The sequence below is a fragment of the Musca domestica genome, unplaced genomic scaffold, assembly GCF_030504385.1.
Source record: "Musca domestica strain aabys unplaced genomic scaffold, Musca_domestica.polishedcontigs.V.1.1 1, whole genome shotgun sequence".
Lineage (NCBI taxonomy): Eukaryota > Metazoa > Arthropoda > Insecta > Diptera > Muscidae > Musca > Musca domestica.
In genome coordinates, this window is record NW_026712114.1 from 23,593,286 (window position 1) to 23,617,029 (window position 23,744).

The 23,744-nt window shown below is 35.0% G+C and overlaps 1 protein-coding gene across 1 annotated transcript in view; it reads left to right on the top strand.

Annotated features, from left to right (window-relative positions):
• Nucleotides 1-3,594: 3,594 nt before the first annotated feature.
• Nucleotides 3,595-23,744, top strand: part of LOC105261665 (calexcitin-2) — a 110,466-nt gene continuing 90,316 nt past the window's right edge. The window contains exon 1 of the mRNA XM_059120762.1: nt 3,595-3,769. The gene's annotated coding sequence lies outside the window, so the exon portion shown is untranslated. The remainder of the gene's footprint in view (nt 3,770-23,744) is intronic.

Below are 23,744 nucleotides of genomic sequence, written 5' to 3' on the forward strand. Positions count from 1 at the left end.
CAACAGCAGCACCAACAGCAACATCCAACGTGGCACCAAGAAAAAGCCAAAACAGTGTTAAATGCCGCAAAGCCGAAAATGCACGTGGTTATTTGACCAACTATAGTTGGTTGAGGGGGAGGGTGGGAGAGGGGTAGTGCGGACACGGAGACACGTTTGGTAGGTCCATCGGTCGGGTCGATATTGCACAGGCCCAAAAACACTTATCAATGCAAGAGAAGAACATTTTACAAAAGAGATAACAACTACATTAATGTATGAACGAAACGAATGCGGCACAGTGGTTTAGAATCGTGTTATTGCGGGTCAAAATTAAATTTTGAAAACACAAGTAAAATAATATCAGTCGGTTTTGGGGAGGTTCTGAAGCAGTTGTCCAACGTTGACCAACTCGTATCTGACCTAAGATTGATATAAATATTAGAACGTGACAGATTTGGACTATATCGACTACTTACTGTACTTTGTATGAGATATGTGCGTTTTTTTTTTTTTTTTTTTTTGAAAATGTGGAAATATGCGTGAGGTAACAGATATAGCGTACCGAAGTATTCAATTTTCATACTTCATCTAAAACAGATAAAAATATTGGTTTGGGCAAAATTTGAAGGAAATCGAACATTTATATCCAATTTTATCCGAAATCATAAATTCCAATTTAGGAGAAATATTTAGATATAACAACTTTTAAGGAATCCCCGACATGTTTGGCAAGTTATGACATATATAAAAATGTTGTGATGTATGTAATTTGAAGAGAGGTGGACGCTTATTTCGGACTTTATAATTGTTTTGGTTATTCAAAATTTTAACACTTTGTGTGGGAGGAACCAGAATAATCCGATCTCTACCATATTAATAACAAATCTTGTGCGTATACATATATTGAGATTTGCAAAGTCTGAATGGAATCGGATATTAATTTCGTGTTTAATGAGCTTCATTAATATTCAAAATTTTGACCCTATTTGGTACCGCATGGAGTGGACCGATATATTCCATCTTCACAGCAGATTTTGTGTTAGTAGAAATAATGGGATGTGGGAAATATGAGGAGAACCGGATGGTTATTTCGGATTTGATAATCATTTTGGTTATTCCAAACTTTGACCCTTTGTGGGGAGGTAGCAGAAGAAATGGTCCGATCTCTACCATCTTTATAACAGATCTTGTGTTGATGCAAATATTGAGATGTACAAAGTCTGAATGGAATCGGATGTTAATTTCCTGTCTTAGAAGCTCCATGGATATCCAAAATGTTGACCCTTTTGGAGGAGGTACGCAAAGGAGTGGACCGATACATTCCAGATTTTAGGTTAATAAAAATATTGTGATGTGTGTAGTTTGAAGACAAACTGACTTTTATATAACATTTTAAAAGAGTTATACTTATTCAAAATTTTGACCGTTTGTGGGGAGTTACTTGATGGAGTGGACCAATATTGTGCATTTTCCCAAATGACGTAGCACTGACGCAAATATTAAGATTTGCAAAATTGGAGCAAAATCGGAATATCCCTTCTCTATCTGTGAAAAAAATATACATTTTTTAAAAATTTGACCTTTCGTGGGGGAGGTATCAGAAGGAGTGGACCGATATTGCCCACCTCCGAACTCAATCTAAGTTTGACAAAAATATCACGATGTACCAAGTTTGGACCAAATCGGATACTCCCTTCGAGAGTTATCGTGCGCACCAGCCAGCCAGACAGACAGACAGACGGACGGATATCGCCAGATCGACTCCAAATGTTCTGAAACGGATTGGTCCAAAGAACACAGTATTTGCCACACATTTCGAAGCCCGAAAAAAATATATATATATTTTTCTATACCCTACAACACCATATGTTGGGGTATTATAAGTTTGATTGGACCAAAAATCGTAAGTCCTCGAAATATTGGCCCATAATGTTATATATGAAGGTCCATGATGTCATATATGAACCTTTTTATATCGCCAAGCTGAGGGGTATGTACATGTTAATTTTTAATCACGATACAGGTCGCAATTATGGCCAGATCTTTATGGAGTAAGAGATAGAGTCAAAGTAGAGGCATATTGTTCTAGGTAATGAACGCAAAACATTTAGAGGTTGAAATGGACCAAAAATATCGACGGAATTTCACAAGGGGAAAGAGTTTAAGACAGAGCAGAAGTCTAGTAATTTGAATGGTCATCGGATAATATTAATAGGTGAAATTGGCTATAAAAAATCCTGACCGAATTTTTCGTGGATGTTGGGTAAAAACCTGATTTTTCCGACCAAATAGATCAAAAACTCCAACATTTATTGTTGTTTTTATAAAAACAACGTTTGTTTATTAGTGGAGAACGATGGTAATGTTTACCAGGGGTAAGGCAGGGAATACTTTCGGAAAGAGCCACCAATCCTCATCAGCTCCCTTGTTTTCTGTCTGGGATATCCTCCCCAGAAGTTATTTTAAAAATAACTTCTATGACAAAAAACATTTTTTTACCCAAGTGACGTGATCGTAAGCTAAATAGAAGAGGAACCAAAGAATTAAATAAAACTAAGATTCTTTTGGAAAATCTTCTAAATCTTACAACCGCATTTAGAAACATTTACCAATTTTTGAAAAATATTTTTATCGGTCTCTTTGTTTTTAAAACATTTCTTGCAATGTCTTCCAGAGAAAAATCTGGGATTCTTTGTCTTGAAATCGGTGATGACAAAAAATTTGGGTTTGACCAGGAAAATCGATTTCCTGACACTGTTCAATTGGCAAAACTGGCCGACATGTGTTACAAAAGAAAAAACATGGAAAAACAACAAACATGTGAAAGGAAAACCTGATATAAAGGGAATGAAATGACAATAAACGTAGAGAGCATGAATTCAACAATACAATGCCACCCTCACAATATGCACATCAATACAAATCGCAAACACACACATAGAAACACACCCACAAAATGCATTGGCACACGTGAACATAATAACATTGGACTGAACACTACTCAGCGGCAACAACAAGAACAACATAACATTTGTAAATGTTTACTGGAGATGAGATGTCTGTTAAGTCCAGCCAGACAGTAGAATATTTCTGCATTATTGCCAGAGATAACAGAAAGAGAGATAAACTGAACAGAGCAAATGCCGAATGGAATAGAACTGTGAGTGTGGATGTGGGTGGGGGGAGCCATGTTGTATTGACTCTTGTTGTCGTAGTTATGTTTGATAAAAACAACGATGGGGCACACATCCTCACTCGGCAGCAACACGAGTTATGATACATCAGCTGCTCTCTCTGCCACTGCCAGTGTTGCTGCGATACAGATGTTGGCGTCAACGCAGACGCCTGGCTTAACAGTGGCAGCAGATGCCAGGTCTGTTAGTGTTCCTCAATATGTGCTAAACAGATGATAAGAACACTTTCATTTACGGCGTTTATCCAAAAACGAAAGGTTGCTGCATCGCTGCCAACTGCTCCAGGTCTCAAAGTGTTTCATGCGCAGCAGCATAACCGGGCAGAGGGACAGAGACAATTTCGTTCGTTTCGTTTTGTTACCAAAAACCATCTGACTGAAGGCAAATGATACCAAACGTATAAAAGGCCTGTGCTGGCGGACAAAGAACATCACTGTTATTTCAAACGTGTGCTCAAACCCAACAAACGGCTCGTCGTTGAGGCAACTCCAAAGAAACCCCTCTGAAATACCAAAATACAACTAAACAACAAAATTTGGTTGTGTTCTTTTCCGTTACATTTTTTCTGAATTTAAACGAAAAAAAGACAAGCGGTAAGTGGGTTTTTTCTTAAAAGACAAAAATTATAAAAAATAAAAAAGAAAAAAATAATTTAAAATTCAAAATCGAAAAATTAAAAATAATTAAAAAAAAATAAAATTTAATATTTGAAAAAAAGGAACAAAATTTTCAATTTAAAAGTGCGAAGGAAGGAAGTGTTCAAAAAAGAAAGAGAAAGAAGTTCATCACCAGCAGCAAATCAAATTCATTAAAAATTGAAATTGAACAAACCTTAAGAAACCGAAAATTAACCTTCTTCTGCTGAAACATTATCATAATTCATGTCGGAAAAATTCCAAAAAAAAAAAAAAAAATGAACAACATTTTCAAACATCCTGTGGCCAAGAAAAGTGCTTTTCCAATTAACTTTTTACTTAAGGCAAAATGATGTTGTGCAAAAAGCAAAAAGTTGGACACAATTTGCCATTAACACAAAAATAACAGAACAATTCTACAAATAAAGTTTAATTTCGTGAACTGGAAGAAAATACAAAATTTGAATGAAATTTTAATGAGAATGGAAAGAAACGGAAAACATGGATTTTCATTATGGTTGATGGTAATTGCCATTTAGCCTGTGAAAGAAGTAATTTGAATTTGAAATGGAGGAAATGTGAAAGTTGTTAAGAGCATTTGGAGATAAACTGCAATAAATGTGCAAGTTAAGACAATAGAAATATTATTAAAGAAAATATATTCGCATAAAATTAAAATTTATATAAGACCTAAAGAGAATTTTGGTGGACAATAAAAATTACTGAGAAAAAATAGAAATGCTACATTTCCACATCAATTAATTAAAAAAAGTAAAGAAGTCTTAAAGTCGGGCGGGGGCCGACTTTATGATACCCTACACCACTTTGCTAATTTAGTAGAGCTCCACATAACAATTAAAAGTTTTTATGGGAGAATTCAATCATACACGCTATGATTATAATTATAATTTAAAGTTCAAAAGACTAAATATGCCGAAGCATTTATATGTTTTAAACTCGGACTTGTTCTACTGACAAATCGGAACCGATCTCGATAAAATTTGGCAAAGATATTTCTGAGCTGTATTTCATATATTTCCCTGAATATCGTTGTTACGGAGTGCATATTACGGCTGTGGGTAACAAAAACAACGAATCGGATGAACAATATATATGGAAGCTACAGCTATATCTGAACCGACCTTTACCAAATTTGACATACTAGCTTCTAGACTGAATTCGGTCCTAAGTGCCAAATTCCATCCCATTTGGACAAATATTAGACGTTTGGTGCACAATATAAGGTAAATCGGACGAAGTCATATATGGGAGCTATATCCAAATCTGAACCGATCTCGATAAAATTTAGCAAATGTATTTCAGATCTGTATTTGATATATTTTCCCAAATATTGTTTTTACAGAGTGCATATTACGGCTGCGGAGGACAAACATAACAAATCGGATGAACAATATATATGGGAGCTATAGCTATATCTGAACCGATTTCGATCAAATTTGGCATTCCTATGTTCAGGCCTAATTTGGTTGTATGTGCAAATTTCCATATTATTCGGGCTGATATTACACGTTTGATGCACAATAAAAGGAAAATCGGACGAAGATATATATGGGAGCTATATCTAAATTTTGACCGATTATATCCAATTTCAATAGGATTCGTCCTTGGGTCAAACAAATGATTTGTGCAAAGTTTCATCTGGATAGGGCAATAAATGCGAACTGTACTTTGTTTACAAAAATACATGGACAGACGGACGTACATGCATAAATCGACTCGGAATGTGATTCTATGCAGATCATCAAAAGAAACTATGGGTCTATCTCGTTTCCTTTTGCCTGTTACAAACATATGCATAAAGACATAATACCTTGACCACCTTGTGGTGTAGGGTATAAAAATTATTCAAATTCCAATTAAATTCTTTTTTCTTAAAAAAAAAAATATAATACAAAATATATAAGACTGGAATTCATAAAAAATTAATAATAAATCTACTATTTAAAATTCATGTAAAATCATAAAAAATGTTTCCATTTTTTTTCAAAGAAAGGGTTTTGTTTTTTTTTTTTTTTTTTGGAAACTATAATCAATCATCCCTGACTTGCCACTATTTAATTTGCCTCAGTAATAAGTAACAATTGTTTTTATAAAAAATAATCAACTCTGGGATTAAGCCTATCTATTTTGGAATAACACAAAGTATAATTTCCTTTAAAATCATATATCTCAAAAGCTGAGGAGCCAATTAAAACTCCGGTTAACCTTTTTAGAAGCTAACTGATAATGAGAAAGAAAAAGCTAAATTCTTACTCAGAAAGTTTGAATGAATCCAGAAAATTTGGGGAGAGAAAAATCAAAAACAAAAAAAGCTTCTATTGGTTTTCAAATATCTAGGAAATATTTTTCAAATAAAAAAATCATAAAAACAAATTAATAAAAACAAAGTATCAGTCGGTTTAGCCGACAGATGTATACCCTCAGCCAATGTTCGATTATTTAAATATATTTTGACTTCTGTTATTTTTATTTAAATTATCGACCCTCTGTGGAGTATGTTCCGAAGAAATGGGCCAATATTGTCCATTTCGTATCGGTCCTGTGTGGGAGGTACCAGAAGAAGTGGACCGATATTGTTCATTTTGATCTGACATGGCACTGATGCAAATATTCCTTTTTGCAAAAAGTATATTTTTTGAAAATGTCCCCATTTTGTCAGGGAGGCATCAAAAGCTGTGGACCGATATATTCCATCTTAACAACAAACCTTGAGTTAATAAAAATATTGAGATGTGTGAAATTTTGAAGACAATCGGACTCTTACATCACATTTTATAGAAGTTGTAATTATTCAAAATTTTTACTCTTTGTGGTGGAGATACTTGAATGAGTGGACCGAAATTGTCCATTTTCACACCTGATATAGCACTGACGCAAAATCGGATTTTCAGTTCTTTTTCTTTTCAGTAAATTATTATTATTATTATAATTATAATTTTTTTTAAATGTTGACATTTTTGTGACCGATATCTCCGAACTCGATCTAAGTTTGACAATAGTATAACGATGTACAAAGTTTGGATGAAATCGGGTACTCCCTTCGAGAGTTATCGTGCGCACCAGCAGACAGACGGACATAGCTAGATCGACTCCAAATGTCCTGAAATGGATTTGGTCTAAAGAGACCTAGGGTCTAAAACCGTTATTTCAATGAGACACGTTTTGGCCGTATCAAATGATATATACCCTATCTAGCAATATGACTGAGGATATAAAAAATAATTTTTTGCAAATTGGACGTCAAGGCTAGGCCTATAATTAGTAGAGATGGTTATTATGATGATATTAAATATTACGAGCGCCTGAGGAAAAAACAACGAAAACAAGCAAGAAATGCCATCTTTGTTCTATTTTGAAAACTATACGAAAAAATCGTCAAAGTTTGGGCGAATTCCTATTTTTACGGAATTATTGCCAAATTGGTTGTTCAAACGCGACTTTCCGTCTTTAAAATACCAATTGTAACATCTTTCTGATGCATTCTTCTATAGCTACGAAACATGGATTTCAAGGCGAGACGAATAAAAAACGATAAAAATCTTCGCATGTAAGTCATATTGACTCCGATTATATACAGACATTTAAATATGAATTTCATATTTCATATATTTTACTATAAACCCGATATCTTGGCTATCGGCATGAGACCTTTTCATGTATTTGTAATTTATACGGGGTTAACAATATTCGCGGTGCAATGGAAATATTGGAATTTATTTTGTACACAAAAGTTATGTTCCATTTCACCCTCTTAAAATTATCCGATGACCTTTAAAAGGGGTAGCTTTCAGTCTGTCTTATATTCTGGCACCAACCCTAATTCCATGCAAAAATTCGTGTGGTCGGACACACATAGGTAGATCGGCTCAGCTCGGCGAAATAATACCTCAGACACATAATGATGTGGGGTATAAACCAGTATATCAAGGCTAAAAAGTTTACTGGTTTATACCCTACATCACTTGAATTTCAATAGGGTTAGTCCTTGGGCCAAACAAATGATTTTCGTACAATTTCAACTCGAAATAAATGCGACCTATACTTTATTTACTAAAAGACATGTACAGATGGACGAACGGAAATGTAGAAATTGACTGGGAATGTGATTCTATGTAGATCATCAAAAGGAACTATGGGTCTATCTCGCTTCCTTCTCTATGTTACAAATAAATGCGCAAATGCATGGTACCCTGGCCACTGGTGGTGTAGGGTATAAGAAATCTTAAATATTTATAACTCTTTTAAAAATTTTCAATACAACTTTTGCGGAATTTAATTTTAAACTATTCGCCCTACCAAAATAATAGGCCTCGATTCAAAACAGACGGCCCCCAAGTAGTAATTCATTCATAAGTATCTCTCACCATGCAGAATAAACAATAAAATAGTAACCAAAAAACACTCCCCTTTGCATTTAGGCATGACTGTTAAAGGATTGCATATGTATGTGAGTGTGTGTGTGTGCAAGGGCAGCACTTCAACTCGCATTTTTCAAAATTTCGCCGTTGTTTTTTTTTTCTCTTTTCATTTCATTGCCCATTTTGATGTTTAATGGATTGTTGGTGATTTATAACAAAATGTCAGAAAGTTGGTAGGCCAGCAAAAACCAACCGCTAGAAAACACAAAACTAAAATCAAAAAAGAGGGAACAACAACAGTTAACTAGCAATAAAATATTTTGTGTTAAACATATAATGCAACAACCGACAAACAACAATCATAAATAAATCTATACATATATATCCATAAAATGATACATTTGTATGGTTGTTTTTGTAGGCGCTTTTAATTGGCCGATATTCATCAACATCAATGAGAAGTGGTAGTTGTATTTGTGGTTTTATTGTTTTTCTTTTCTCTCTCTCTCCCAACAACTTTTGAGTGTGAACGTGTCTGTGCGTGCATGCTCCACAATTTATTACTATAATTTTCAAAATACTAGTAGCCAGGATATTCTGTGTCTGTGTTATTTTTGCTACTTTCACTTCAAATCCCAAAAATTTTTTCGGACAGTATTCAATACTGAATAGATTAGTGGTCACCGTAATGGCTACTTAACTTTGATTTATGCGCTTAGAAGTTACCTCAAAATATTGGTTTCGATTGTCAAATATTGATTTATGGCAAATTGTTTTGCGAACGACGAACGATAACGATTTTGAATGGGTGATGGGAGATGCGAGGAGTTTGCCACTTTGGGTAGATAAAGAAGTGTTAACAGGTGTGAGTAGCTAGGGGAGGGAGAAAGGATGTGAGTAAATATAAATAAATTTTGGTTGGGCGGAGGATGTTGAAAATGAACCGAAATGCTGCATTGAATGCTGGGAAAATACATTTTGGGTAATAAATGTTTCGTTCGTAATTTTAATGGAAGACAGGATTTTTCGTTAAATTTGGATGGTCATAGGAGGAAAATTTAAGTTTTCGAATACATTGGTCCCATGGTGGACATTTTCGTATTTTTGCATTATACCAGGATTTAAAATCTTAATTATAGAAGTTAATAGACTACCGCAGACCTATATTACAGGGTTTTAGACAACTGCACTGATCGCCGCCACCTATTGATACTTTCTCACTCAAATTCTTTATACCCTCAGCCATATGGCTAGAGAGGCTATATATCATTTGATACGGCCAAAACGTGCCTCATCGAAATAAGGATTTTTACACCCTAGGTCTCTTTGGACCAAATACGTTTCAGGACATTTTGAGTCGGTCTAGCGATGTCCGTCCGTCTGTCTGGCTGGTGCACACGATAACTCTCGAAGTTAGTATCCGATTTGATCCAAACTTGGTGCATTGTATTATTATTTTCAAACTTAGATCGAGTTCGGAGATGGGCAATATCAGTCCACTCCTTCTGGCAACTCCGTCAAACGTCAAAAATTAAAAAAAAAAAAAAAATATTTTACTGCACAGAAAGAGAAAAGATAATCCGATTTTGCTCAAACTTTGTATCAGTGCTACGTCACGTGCAAAAATGGGCAATATCGGTCAACTCTCAATATTGCTATCAACACAAGATATGTTATAAAGACCATTCCTTCTGGTACCTCTCCCACAAAGGGTCAAATTTTTGAAAAACCAAAACGGATATAAAGTCCGAAATTAGCAACCCATACTCTTGATATTTCACATATCCCAATTTTTGCCACTAAAACAAGACCTGCTTTTAAAATGGATATGTCGATTGACTCCTTCAGGTACCTCCCCCATAAGGGGTCAATATTTTGAATAGCCATGAAGCTCATAAAACGCAAAGTTAACATCCGACGTCATTCAGACTTAGCACAACTGCAAGATCATGTATAAAGATGGTGCAGATCGGACCATTCTCTCTGGAATCTCCCCACAAAGACTCAGAATTTTGAATAACACAAAACCATCATAAAATCCGAAATAATCATCCGGTTCTCTTCATATTTCGCACATCCCAATATTTCTACTAACATAAGATCTGCTATGTAGATAGGACATATCGGTCAACTCCTTCTGGTACCTCCCCCTCAAAGTATCGACATTTTGAATATCCATAAAGCGCATAAAACGGGAAATGTATATCCGATTCCATTCAGACTTGGTGCATCTCAATATTTTCATCAAAACAATATCTGTTATAAAGATGGTTGAGATCAGACCATCCCTTCTGGTACCCTCTTCCAATTTCAAACATATTAACACAAGGTCTGTTATAAAGATGATACATATCTACGAATCCCTTCTGATACCTCATCCACAAAGAGTCAAATGTTCAATACTTTTACCTGTCATATCTTGCGAAACAATTCAGCGATTTTTTAAAAGTTGCTATATCTAAAATTTCTCTCAAGATGAATATGAAATCTATGATTTCGCATGAAATCGGATATATTTGTTAGATTTTCTTGCAATTTTGCCCATACCAATACCTTATGGTATTGCAGATCTGTACCTCACGCACATTTTCTAAAAATTATCACATATCTCAAAAATTATCGCTCTTTAAGTAAAGGTAGTAGTCGTAGTCCAATCCTGGCACGTTGTAATAACTATAACATATTTTTTTTAGGTCCTCTACGAAATGGACTATATTGGCCCATTCCTTCGGTATCTACTCTATGGAGGGTCAACAAATTGAATACTCATAACAGAAGTGAAAATATATTTAAACAAGTAAGCAAAGACTGTAATCGTGCGTGGCCGACCATGTGATACCCTACAACACTACAATATGTTGGAAGCCCTCCTTGTGTCCAAATTCTTGTTGGAAGATTTCGTTTCAGAAATAATGTCTAGTACCCTGCCCAGATTTTACTCTTCGGACTTCTTCTTCAATGTCTTTATCTCTCTTCTCATGCATACTTCCGTGTCGATTGGCTTTCAGTTGTGACCTGTAGAGCGACTGGAAAGTCAAAAAACAATTTTTTTTGGTACTTTTGAAACCCTAAATGTACTTTTTAAAAACTCTTCAAAAACAATAGACCTTAGTTCTGATCCCAAATCTATACCATTGGAAAATTTCTTGAGGACCTGCCGATACTTGCGACCTGTATATAATACCTTCAACACACAGTGTTGTAGGATGTAAAAAAAAAACTTTTCGAAATATGCAAATAAAAAGTGTAAGTCAAATTGAAAAAATCGCTGCCATAAAAACATATGACAAAAATTGAAAAAAAAATGTAAAAAAATATTCACTTTTTCATTGTTATATTTTTACGCGATTTTCTTAGATTTTATTCTTTTCTGGAAAGAGACCAAATTGCTGAGAATTGTGAAAATCAGTGCAGCGGTTTCTGACTTATAAGCAGAATAAATTAGATCTATTTCTTTTGCATACATATTGTGCGTATTTTGCTGTAACTCTAATGGTCAGAAGTAACTTCTTTAATCGCCGTTAAGAGGAAATTTTTGTATTTTTTTGACATTATAAAAACATAATTTTTGTAGGGTATAAACATCGAACATTGTCTGAGGGGAAAACCTACTGATACTTTTTAAATTGTTCTTCTAGTCTTTAGAAAAAACCACGTCATTTATTTTATATCCATGTTTTGTATCATTTTTGATTATTTACCGGGAAACTTTAAAAGCAGCCTAAAAGTATGCACCATTCATTGAGTATTTTATAAACATATGAATATTTCCCTATGTTTCGAAAAAAGTAATTATCTTAACAAAAGCAAACAATAACCTTATCCTAATCTCAAAAGTTTTTTTCTAAATCATTTATAATAACGATTTGAAAATGCCTTTAATGCATTATTCACTTAATCTAGCGTGACATACGTGTTGACATCTTTAATATCTATAAACACTGACAAATAAAAAACACACACACAAGCATACACAAGAAATCTGTCATCACTTTCGGTACAGAGATTATGGCATGTAATCTAAATGCTTATGTAAAATGCGGTTGATTGAATATATAAATCATTTGTGTGACACACACACACACTGACACGAATCATATATAAAGAGACATTTTAAAACTTTCAAAAACTCTTTAAAGAGAGACAAAAAAGATGATGACAAAAAGGCATATCAGACAATTTAAAATCTCTATTTACATATTTTCCTTTAAAAACCAAAAGAAAAAAACGAACAATGCAATACGGTTTTCTTAATTTTTAAAACAAGAATAATCTGTTCATACATTTGTTGTCTTGTAAATTGTTTGATTTCCTTCCCTCCCAGACATCATTAGTTTAAATGTTTTTTGTCACACAAAAAATGGAAATCCTAGGCTATCTTGTTCTGCAAGGCAGACAAATGTAATTGCTCAAATATGTCTCAAATCATTTTGTTTTGTTTATTTTGTGTTTTGTTTTTAATGATTGCCAAGATTTTTGTTCGTGCGTTTAGACCTTTTAAATTTAAATAAAAGGATTTCTCATCCAATATGGATTGTCCTTTTTGCGGCAAAGGAAAACGAAATATTAACATAAAGTTATTGGGAATATTAAATGGGGAGAGAAAAGGAATTTTAAAAATTGAATGCTTAAATAAAAATATGGAAATGTATAAGGCCAGAAAGTGGAGAAGAATGGAAAACTTTAAACAACCAAAATAAGTTATATTTTTAACATTGTAAAAAAAAAATAAATAAATAAATAAACAGTTTATAGATAAAAAAAGCCGCTTTAAGTCTAGGACTTTAAACCATGAACAAATATTAAAAAAAAATCAAAAATCAAAAAAAAAAAAAAAAAACAAAGTGTTGGGAGTATTAGATACAAGTGGAATTATCGTCCGATCTTTACGAAATTTTTCATGAGATTTGAGTTAGGGTCAGAATATAAACCTATTGTTATTTTAGATAATCGCAAAATATTAAGTAGGACCAAACAAAGAACATTTTCAAGAATTTTCAGTCGCTCTTTAGGTCATGATTAAAGACCGACAGAAGACAAATGCCACCGGTCAAAAACCAAAGAACAAATTTTTGCAGCACTGTATAGTATTATCTCAAAAATTGACCAAAAGGGTTTTGGACCTAAGAGAGAATACCAATATATCATAGCATGGTCGGACCCGCATGGTTATAGCCTTGGCTTATTTTTATACCCTCCACCTTGGAAAGGAGGGTATATTAACTTTGTCATTCCGTTTGTAACATCCTTAAATATTCGTCGTAGACCCCATAAAGTATATATATTCATAATCAGCATAAAATTCTAAGTCGATTTGACGATGTCCGTCTGTCTGTCTGTCCGTCTGTCTGTTGAAATCACGATACAGCCCACATTATTTGACGTGGAGCGCCAAAATTTAGCAGAGCAATTGGTATTGTGTCTAGGATGGTTGGTATTGAAAATGAGATATATCGGTCCACGTTCTAGTATAGTCCCCATATAACGGTACCTCCCGATATTCGGTATTTTAATTATTTATGTCACATTTTTTTCACGGATTTGGCTGAAAATTGGTATTTGTAGGTCAAAACGGGTCCCTGTACGTGTGGCAGAACATTGCATGTATAGGTCCACGTTTTGGTATAGCCCCCATATAAAGGTACCTCCCGATATTCGGTATTTTAATTATTTTTGCCACATTTTTTCACGGATTTGTCTAAAAATTGGTATTTGTTGGTCATAATGGTTTCCAGCTCCGGTGGCGAAACATTGCATGTATGGGTCCATGATTTGGTATAGCCCCCATATAACGATACCTCCCGATATTCGGTAATTTGATGATTTTTGCCACATTTTTTTTCACGTATTTGTCTGAAAATTTGTATTTGTTGGTCATAATGGGTTCTAGCTTCGTTGGAGAAATCTTGCATGTGTAGGTCCATGATTTGGTATAGCCCCCATATAACGGTACCCTCCGATATTCGGTATTTTGATGGTTTTTTTCCACATTTCTTCTAATGTTTCCTTTACCCTAAGGTGGAGGGTATTAAAAGTTTGGCCCGGCGGACTTTATGTTCTTTTACTTGTTTTTTAAATATTTTTTTTTAGTTTAAAGACCTCAAAAAAATCATTATTATGCATTAATCCTGAAAAATTGCTTTACAAGTAACATTTTATGGTTCCATCATAATCCAGCAATATAGATCTGGAAAAGTTCTTTGCATGTCCCCACGCTTACAGTTCTGGAAAATCTTTAAAAGCCTATTTGTATACAGGGTGAAGATGAAAAAACTGCAACCAACTTCAGACCGCTGTCATTTCTAAGCCACTCGTCCGTCAGCTCTTAAAATTATTCCAGTGATAGCTCATTATATTGTTTACAAGCGTACGAAAGCATCGTAGTGAGATTTTTTCAGAAAAAAAGTTATTCGTGGAATTCAAGCGTGATAGTGTGATTTCTTTATATTTGGCTGGAAAACCCCAAGTGGCTATCGTTAGAGCACCCCAGCATTTAAATGTGAAAAAAATCCTTTGTGTCTCGTACCATCGCTCGTTACCTTGATACAGGTAGCACAGCCCGACGTCAAGGAAGTGGACGGAGGAAAAAGCAAAATCAACAGATATGGTTCCAAAAGTTCGCAGTGGCCGAAAAATGGCTCGAGAGCTGAAAATATCGCTATATTCCATTTGGCAAATATTGAAAAATGAGCCATTGAAATTCCAAAAAGTGCAAGAACTTACACCGCAACAGAAAGAAAATAGACTCGAAAGAGGTAAAGAGAAGCTTCGCTTGGCCGAAAGTGGTGAACTGCCGAATTTGGTTTTCTCCGATGAGAAAACATTGTTCAGCAGTTTGTAAACAAACAAAATGATCGTGTTTACTTGCCAAAGAGGTCAGCAGAAAATGTGCACCTTCGGTTGGCCACCAGAATTCGAGCGGTGTGGGGCGCCATAAATGACGATGTTCGCTCTCCGTTCGTATTAACCGACCGTGGCATCAGAATAAATGCCGAATATTATCGCGACAATATTTTGGAGTGTGTATTAAAGCCTTGGGCTCGCAAAAATTCGGACTCAGCACCGTCGCACTCAGCAAAAGCCACCCAAAATCTCCGGATACCAAGCCGTTGGACTATTTTGCCTGGAGTATTTTGGAAAGCAAGGTTCCAAAATACTCCAGACAAAATAGTCCAACGGCCACTAAAAAATACCAAAGTGTCGGTCACCTCAAGCAAGCGCTTCGTCGGGAATGGGCCAAAATACCGCAGAGCAACATTCATGCAGCGTGTGACTGTTTGCAGGACCTGTTTGAAGGTCCTCAAAAAATTCCTTTAAACTTCCACGAACTTCCAAAAATAGTTTAAAGCTTGGAATCAGTATCTCAAATCTGTGAAACCTCAGGTGAAGTTTACTTCAACTCTTTGCAATTCCAACAAGTTGGCCGTGTAGTACGAAACATGTTCTGCTCGGACAGCCTTATCGCACTTCGTGAAGCCTGTTATTGAGTTTGACAAAAGCGATTTTTAGCATTACATTTAAGTCTGCTCGAGGTGTTCTCTAAGAATGGAAGATGCTGGCTGTACGCTTTAGAGTTTCGAGCTATTTACTTTGAATTTTAATGTGTGCCACCTGACAGGACTTCAAAAAGAAAGAATGCACCATCCAGTGTATACTAGCGAGAGAGAATCCTCAGGGCTTTCTCATTGAATTCTTGCAGAAGTAGAGTGCAAAAATATTCTTTCTTTCCTGCCTTAAAATAGTTTCAATAGTCACCCATTGTGACAAATTCTGCAGCTTTTATGATGGCAAAGATTTCTGCCTCTTTCCATCCAACTTCTAGGAGTAGGCGATTCCTAGCTGCTCACAGAAGAATATGGTACCCGTGCAATCTTTTATCCGCCTATATATATATCGGCAAACTGACTAGAATTAGGTTGGCTCTGTCCATTCATCTCTAGCTTGGAAGCAGAATATCTATTCTGTCGAACCTCAGTTGAAGTTTACTTCAGCTCTTAGCAAATCCAGCAAGCTGGCATGACCCTTCCGTCTAGTACGGAACATGTTTTGCTCGAACAGCCTTATCGCGCCTCGCCAGGCTGCACTGTATACTAAGTTCGACCAGAGCTATTTTTAGCCTTAAATTTAAGGCTGCTCGAGGTGTTCTCTAAGAAAGGAAGCTGCTGGCTGTGTGCTTTAGAGTTTAGAACTATTTATTTTGAATTTTAATGCGTGGCACCTGTCAAGACTTCAATAAGAAAGGATCTGCCATCCAGTGTATGCTAGGAAGAGAGAATACTCATCTCTTTCCCATTGAATCCTTGCAGGAGTAGAGTGAAGCCTTTCTTTCCTCTTGAAAAACTATATTTGACCCAAAATATTCTTCGAACATTTTCCTTAAAAATCCACTATTATTTTAGGTTTATGACTTAAGTTTCGATTTTAATGTCATAAAAAAAAATTCCTGAAAAATTCCCCAGTGGCTTCACACTCTGTGATTTCACTTCATTTGGAAGATTTACGAGTTGTTAAAAATCTGCAAATAAAATTCAAACTAATTCAAATTTATCGTGCGAAAAACACGTACGTGTTCGCATAAAATTTTACGAAAGAAACCCCTTCTCCCCCTGAAAAGGATGTTGATTTGAAAACTCTTTCCATCCTTCGATTTTCAGTGAGGAAAAAGGAGGATGAAAAACATATGTTGATTTATATATTTTTTCTTCTGATTTTTAAGGACAAAAGCATAAAAGCTTTCAAGCATGTTGTTTTCTGCTGAATTTAAAATTCAAATGCTTGGCAAACAAAACGACAGGAAAAAATTGAAAGTAAAATAAAGGCGTTCAAGAATTGACCTCACACATCAAATACCTTAAGGCCAATGTCCACAAAGAAACGAAGAAGGAGAAACAAAAATAACTCCGGTGGTAAAGTGTATTTAACACCTTCCGTATCTGAATACATTAATCAAATCAGAAATTTGAAAGGAGTCCTTCGGGGGGTGGGGTATTTTTTTCTTACCCAAGGAAGATGTAAATCTTGGCTTCCCCTTTTTCGTTTTTGCCTCATTTAATTATCAAAATGATTGCAATGATTAAGCCAAGAGTCTCTCTCTCCCCCTCCACCCTCTCCTCATTGCCCCTAAGGTGCTTGGTAATAAATTGTGTCAATCTGTGGGCTTTAAATCTTGACAGACTGTTTGCCAGATAAACAGGTGAGCGAGCGACAGACAAAAAAAACTTAATTGTGTAAATGTCCTGTGCTCGGGCATGATAAGGAATGTTTTATTATTATTATTTTTGTTTTGTTGTATTTTTTTTTGTTTTAGTTTAGTTTAGACCTTAAGGTTTGTTTTTGTTTCTCTTAGTTGTGTGTATGTGTGTGGGGGTGAGTTTGTGTGTGTGCCTGACTGGCCATAACTTTTACTCATCATTGTTTCCTTTTTCAATTAACATTTTTCTTGAGGTATTTCTTCGTCTTTTTTTATCTAAATCAATTTTTTTTAGCAGGGTTTCGGGGCAAATGCAAGTTATTTTATTTTGAATATAAGATAATTACATGGGTTTAGGGTCAAGTGGTGGGGGATGGCTTTTTTTAAAAATTACAGGATTTCCTTTTGAACAGACAAAACTGTAATGATAATTACAAGTTTATAATTTTTTTTATTGAAAAAATAACTTGAGGTTGTATCATTAGTGGAAATACGCCTTCGGATGAATTAAATTAAGTAAAAAAGCTCACTCCTCGCAGAAAAAAGCAGCATTTGATTTTTTTTGGTCTGATGGGGTGATGGATATGTATGGATGAATATATTTAGGTAATTGAAAGTATAAAAGAACTGGTATATAGAGCCATACCTAAGCAGCCCGTATTTATATGCTGGGAAAAATTACAATATAGATCTTAAACAAGCTTAATACTCAGGAAGACTTGCGGAACATATTAAATTAAAAAAATACTCACATCCAAAAATTTTTTTTTCTAAAAGATCACCTGATCAATACCATTATGGAAAAATAATAAAATGTTCAGCCTGTGCTTTTGAGTCGATTTTATCTGCCAAAAAAGTTCAGCTTGTGATTTTGAGTAGATTTTATCAATCAAAAATCCGATACAGATATAAATGAAATCGGGACTTTTTAAGGATTGACCATCTAATCTATAATCAGATCTGCGATTATAATTTTTTAAAGATCAGCAAAGCTATAAACCTAAATGGTTTTAAGGAACGCCACATCTATAATCACAATTTTTAACGAATAACCGGAGCTAAAATCTATTGCATTTTTAAAAGGCCACAAGGACTATAATTGTTAATTTTTAAAGCTGAAACACTAAAAACTCTTATCGGATATATACAAAAGTACTTCTGGTGGGTGTGTATATTTTAGTCCGTTAAAATCGAAATTATGAATTTTGAAGATCCCTTTTTCAAGGGTCATTTAAGTCCAGAGCTCTGATTTGTTTGTTTTTGCTACGGAGTAAAACATATTCGCGTTCGGGAGTGCTTGAAGAGTACCATTTGTATACGAAGTTTACTCTCCGCTCTTTTGTTTTATGTACGAAAAAAATTCCACTATTATATCCTTCAAGACATTTCCTTGTCCAATCCACAAAAATCTATTATTACGGCCCTTAAGCATGTTTCTAAAAGTCCTCGATTATAGTCCTCCAGAAATGTATTTTAAAAGTCCACGAATATGGCTCGCAGGATATTACTCCAAAATGCCACGATCATTTATCTCAAGAAATGCCCTTAAAATTATATGATTAAAACCTTAAAAAATGCGGTAAAATTCCAGTATTGTAGCCCTTAAGACATGTCTTTAAAAGTTACGATTAACCCTTAAAACTCCTAAAGAAAAGCTTTAGAAGACCACGATTGTACTGCTCGAGTATTTTTTACAGTTCGCTTTTATAATCCACCTTGATTTTAAGCCACAAAAATGATTTTTACCTTCTAAAATTAGTCCTTAAAATTTTTTGAAAATTTAAAATTATGCTTTAGGTATTCACAGATCATTTTAATAAAAATAAAATTGAAGAGCATTTTTGGCACGAAATGTAAATTAGACGGGTTTTCGAGATTTTCGATGTTTTTAGATCTTTCATATGAAATTGCCTACATTTTCCAAACTGATGTTTGTGACTTTGTTGACTTTACCAAATATGATCACCATGGGTCTGTGATTTGGTGTTCGGTATAGACAACCTTTTTTGTATCTCCCATCATGGAAGACTTATATACCCAAATTGGATGGCTTCAAAATGTATTTGTGAAAATATATTTTTGTTAAGATTTCCAATATATCAAATGTCGTCCACTTAAGGCTGATAATGAGTCTAGTCCATTTAAAACACCACAAAGCGGCCGAGTCCACCTTTTTCCAAAATCTAGATTTACCTTGAGTAGCTTATCCAATTTCTCTCTCTCTCTCTCTCTCAACAGAGACTTTGGCTAGAACCTTCAAAGCACAAAGATTTAAACCTACCATTTCGTTAGGAAAGCTCTGCTGAAAAGTTAAAAATGTAAAAAATCGGGAGGTAATGCTATAAGTCGACTACACAAAATTTAAGTAGGGAAATTTCAACAGCAAGGATGTGTAACCTTCACACAGGTAGTAAGTGGCTCCCCCCCCAAAAAAATAAAAAATTATATATTTTTAGAGCATTTTCCTTGAAAAAAAAATCTCAGAGGAATATCCCCAGGTGCTGAAAATAAACTTATAATACCACACATTGAAGGAGAATTTCAATCCAAATCAAATTAAAAAAAAAGAAATGGAATGGCATTTCTGTCTATCTTGAATATTTTCTAGCAATGCTAGATATTAAATTCAAAGTTTTAAAGGGATTTTTAAAAACAAATGCTTCAGGGGCCATTTTAATCAAATCGGGAAAACATAATTTTTCACAAAAAATAAAAATAAATAAATAAATTCAATTCGGATTTTTAAGAGTATGTTTATTGCTCTACTTCAAAATTTTTATTAGCTCTTCGCGAACTTAAATATTATTTAAAGCACTATATGGGGAGGATTTTTCACAAGAAATAATCATCAAAAATGTTGTTGCAAACACGCATGCCAACGCTGTTCTATAATTTAAAATGTATTTATAAATTTCTCTAGACTTTGTAGACCTATCAGATTCTAGTGGATTTTCCATAAAATTTTGAACAGTAATATAAGGGCCTAATCGTGTGTTTATTTGAGCATTCTTTCAATGAATTTCGTAAATTTTAGAATTATTGAAATTTTGAATTTTCGAAGATATAGTCAGTTCATTGCTTTAGCCTGGTGTATTATCCTATTTGCCTAACTTTATATTACTTTCTATTGCGGCGAGCAATGTTTTCCAAAGGGAAACTGATCATGATTTCATCAGCTTTGTTAAATGTCGGCTTTAGTGAAAAGTGTCGAGCATTCACAGGTGAATGAGAATCGTAATTGTATTGTTGTCTTTACCAAGAACTGGCAGAGTTCTGTACTTTTACATCCGCACTTTTACAAATGTATCTTCTAATTTTACAATCCTCAAAATTTATTTTAACGATATCATAATTAGGAAACTTCCTTGAACAATTACATTTATTCAATACCAATAGGCCCCGCAGACAATTCGATAAACATACCCACAAACTTTCATTTTCTAATACATTGATAGGCAGACATGGATACACGTCTATTTGTAAACTAATCAACCAATTTCCTATACACCGAAAATTGTTCACGATAAGATTATATTTAGCAATTTCCTTAAATATTTTCCCCCTACAAATGGCACAATTCCCATCCTTCTTCTAAATGGAAAACTGAGTTTGGTCCCAAAATGGATTTTAATATTTATTTGTAAGTTTTTATCAAAGTGCGTGTGTTGGTGTATGCGTTTGAAAGTGTACCTTCAACCCAAAAACAAACACTGTAGCAAACCTAACTTTTTGGCCAATCAAGCAAATCTTACCTTACACATCTTTGCCATGTTTACACAGAGGGGGGACATAAGGCGAAGAACTTAACACCAAATTCAAACCCAAAAATGTATTCAGTGGCAAAGAAAGAAAACAGGCAACCCGAAAACAATTTTTTACATTAAGAGACTACCCGGTTCTCTTTGGATGGGCATCCAACATAAGGGTTAGGTCCCCCAATCACCCCCTCACACTTCACTCCCTTTTTGCGACATGAAACGACATTCCAGACAAAGTGTTTATATAAATTAGTAACATTTGTCTTCCCACTATCGCCGCTCCTGCTGCTGTTGTCCCACTGAATTTGCTTTGAGTTGGGGGAATTAGTTCCCTTTTATCAAGTCAAGGTTTCCAACAAAAGTGTTACACCAAGGACAGCAGCAACAAACGGCAATGACAAACGCCTTCATTATTGCCACCACAATGCGAATGAACAACGAGTTGGAGAGGGGAGTGAGATGGAGAGGAGTGGAGTGGAGTGCCATTCTAATGTTTGTCAATTAATAACTTTTGTGTGTGTTAATCGTTGCAAGTTTTATTTATAGTTTGTATTAATGTTTCCACTTCGAGGAAAAGGGGAGGTGTGAAAAATTGAGCGGAAGCTAAAATCACGTTGTTAGAATCACCGAAAGAATTATTATTAATTTTGTAGGGAAATAACAAAATTTCCGAACTTTGATGGCATGACCAATGAAGCGTATTATTGGTGTCATAACTCATACGCTCCAGAGTTCACCCCCGACTTTAAGTTAACTATAGCCTTAGATATGATGGAAACAAATGATAAAAATTTAGTTAGAAGACTTCCTGATTGTCTATGGAAGAAGACTTCCTGATCTTCTAAGGATAGAAAACCTCCTCCTGGTCTTCTAAAATAGAACATCTCCTCCTGGTCTTGTAAAGATAGAACACCTCCTCCTGGTCTTCTAAAATAGAAGACCTCCTCCTGGTCTTCTATAAAGAGAACACTACCTTATCTTCTATGGACTTAAGGCTTCCTAGATTTCTACAGATAGAAGACATCCTGCTCTTTTACAGATAGAAAACTTACTGGTCTTCTGAAGGTAAAACACCTTCTGGTCTTCAACAGATAGAAGACTTCCTTGTCTTCTATAGATAGAAGTATAAGACTAGGAAGACTTCTATCCAGAATAAACCTCCTCGTCTTCTACAGATAGAAGACCTCCTGTTCTTCTACAGAGAGAAGTCCTACTGGTCTTCTACAGACAGAAGACCTCCAGGTATTCTACAGATAGAAGATCTCCAGGTCTTCTACAGATAGAAGACCTCCTGGCCTTCTACAGATTCAAGACCTATTGGTCTTCTAGAGATAGAAGACCTACTGGTCTTGTATGAGAAGAGCTTCTGGTATTCTATGAGAAAACCTACTGATCTTCTATGAGAAGACCTACTGGTCTTCTATGAGAAGACCTACTGGTCTTCTATGAGAAGACCTACTGGTCTTCTATGAGAAGGCATACTGGTCTTCTAGGAGAGCTCCTACTGATCTTGTATGAGAAGACCTACTGATCTTCTATGAGAAGACCTTCTGGCCTTCAATGAGAAGACCTACTGAAATTCTATGAGAAGATCTATTGGTCTTCTATGAGAAGACCTTCTGATCTTCATTGAAAGGACCTACTGGTCTTCTATGAGAAGACCTACTAATGTTCTATGAAAAGACCTACTGTTCTTCTAAGAGAAGAACTACTGGTCTTCTATAAAAAGACCTAATTTTTTCTATGAGAAGACCTCCAGGTCATCTATAAATAGAAGACCTCCTGGTCTTCTATAGATAGAAGGCCCGCGGGTTATCTGTAGATGGAAGGCCTGCAGGTCATCTATAGATAGAAGGCCTCAGGTCACCTATATATGGAAGTCCTCCTGACCTTCTATTGAAGGAAAAGAAGACGTTCTGATCTTCTATGAGAAGGCATAACGGTAGATAGAAGACTACCCAGTTTTCTAAAGATAAAATACTTCCTAGTCTTCTATAGGTTGAAGACTTCGTAGTCTTCAATAAGTAGAATACTCCCTAGTCTGATTTTCTACCAATAGACCTCTCGGCAGATATGAGAACTCTTCTCTTCTCAAATAGAATACCACCTGGTATTCTACAGATCGAACACCAACGGGTTCTCGGCACATATAAGACCTCTGGTCTTCTACAGTAAGAGACCTTCTGGTCTTCTACAGTAAGAGACCTTCTGGTCTTATAGATAGGATAAGTCTTGTTTTTCTATAGAGGGATGGCCACCTGGTCTTCTATAGAAAGAAGACCTCCTGTTAAAAATCCTCCAGACCCATCATAAATAGAAATCGTCCTAGAATTATGCAGATAGAAGAACTTCTGGTCAGAATAACCAATAGAAAACTATTAGTTTTTAAATTCCAGTTAAGGAATTGTTTATTTGTCTGTTTAAATGTTAAAGAATTAAGTTCTGAATTACTTTCCGCAAATTTAAATTTAATATTTTCAACAATTTCCACACAATGAGTACCTGGTGCGTATGATTGATGTCCACAACACATACGCTCCAGAAAACCTAATTAACCGCAAAGCCGTAAAACTTTAATATTTTCCATTTATTTTATTACTTAATAA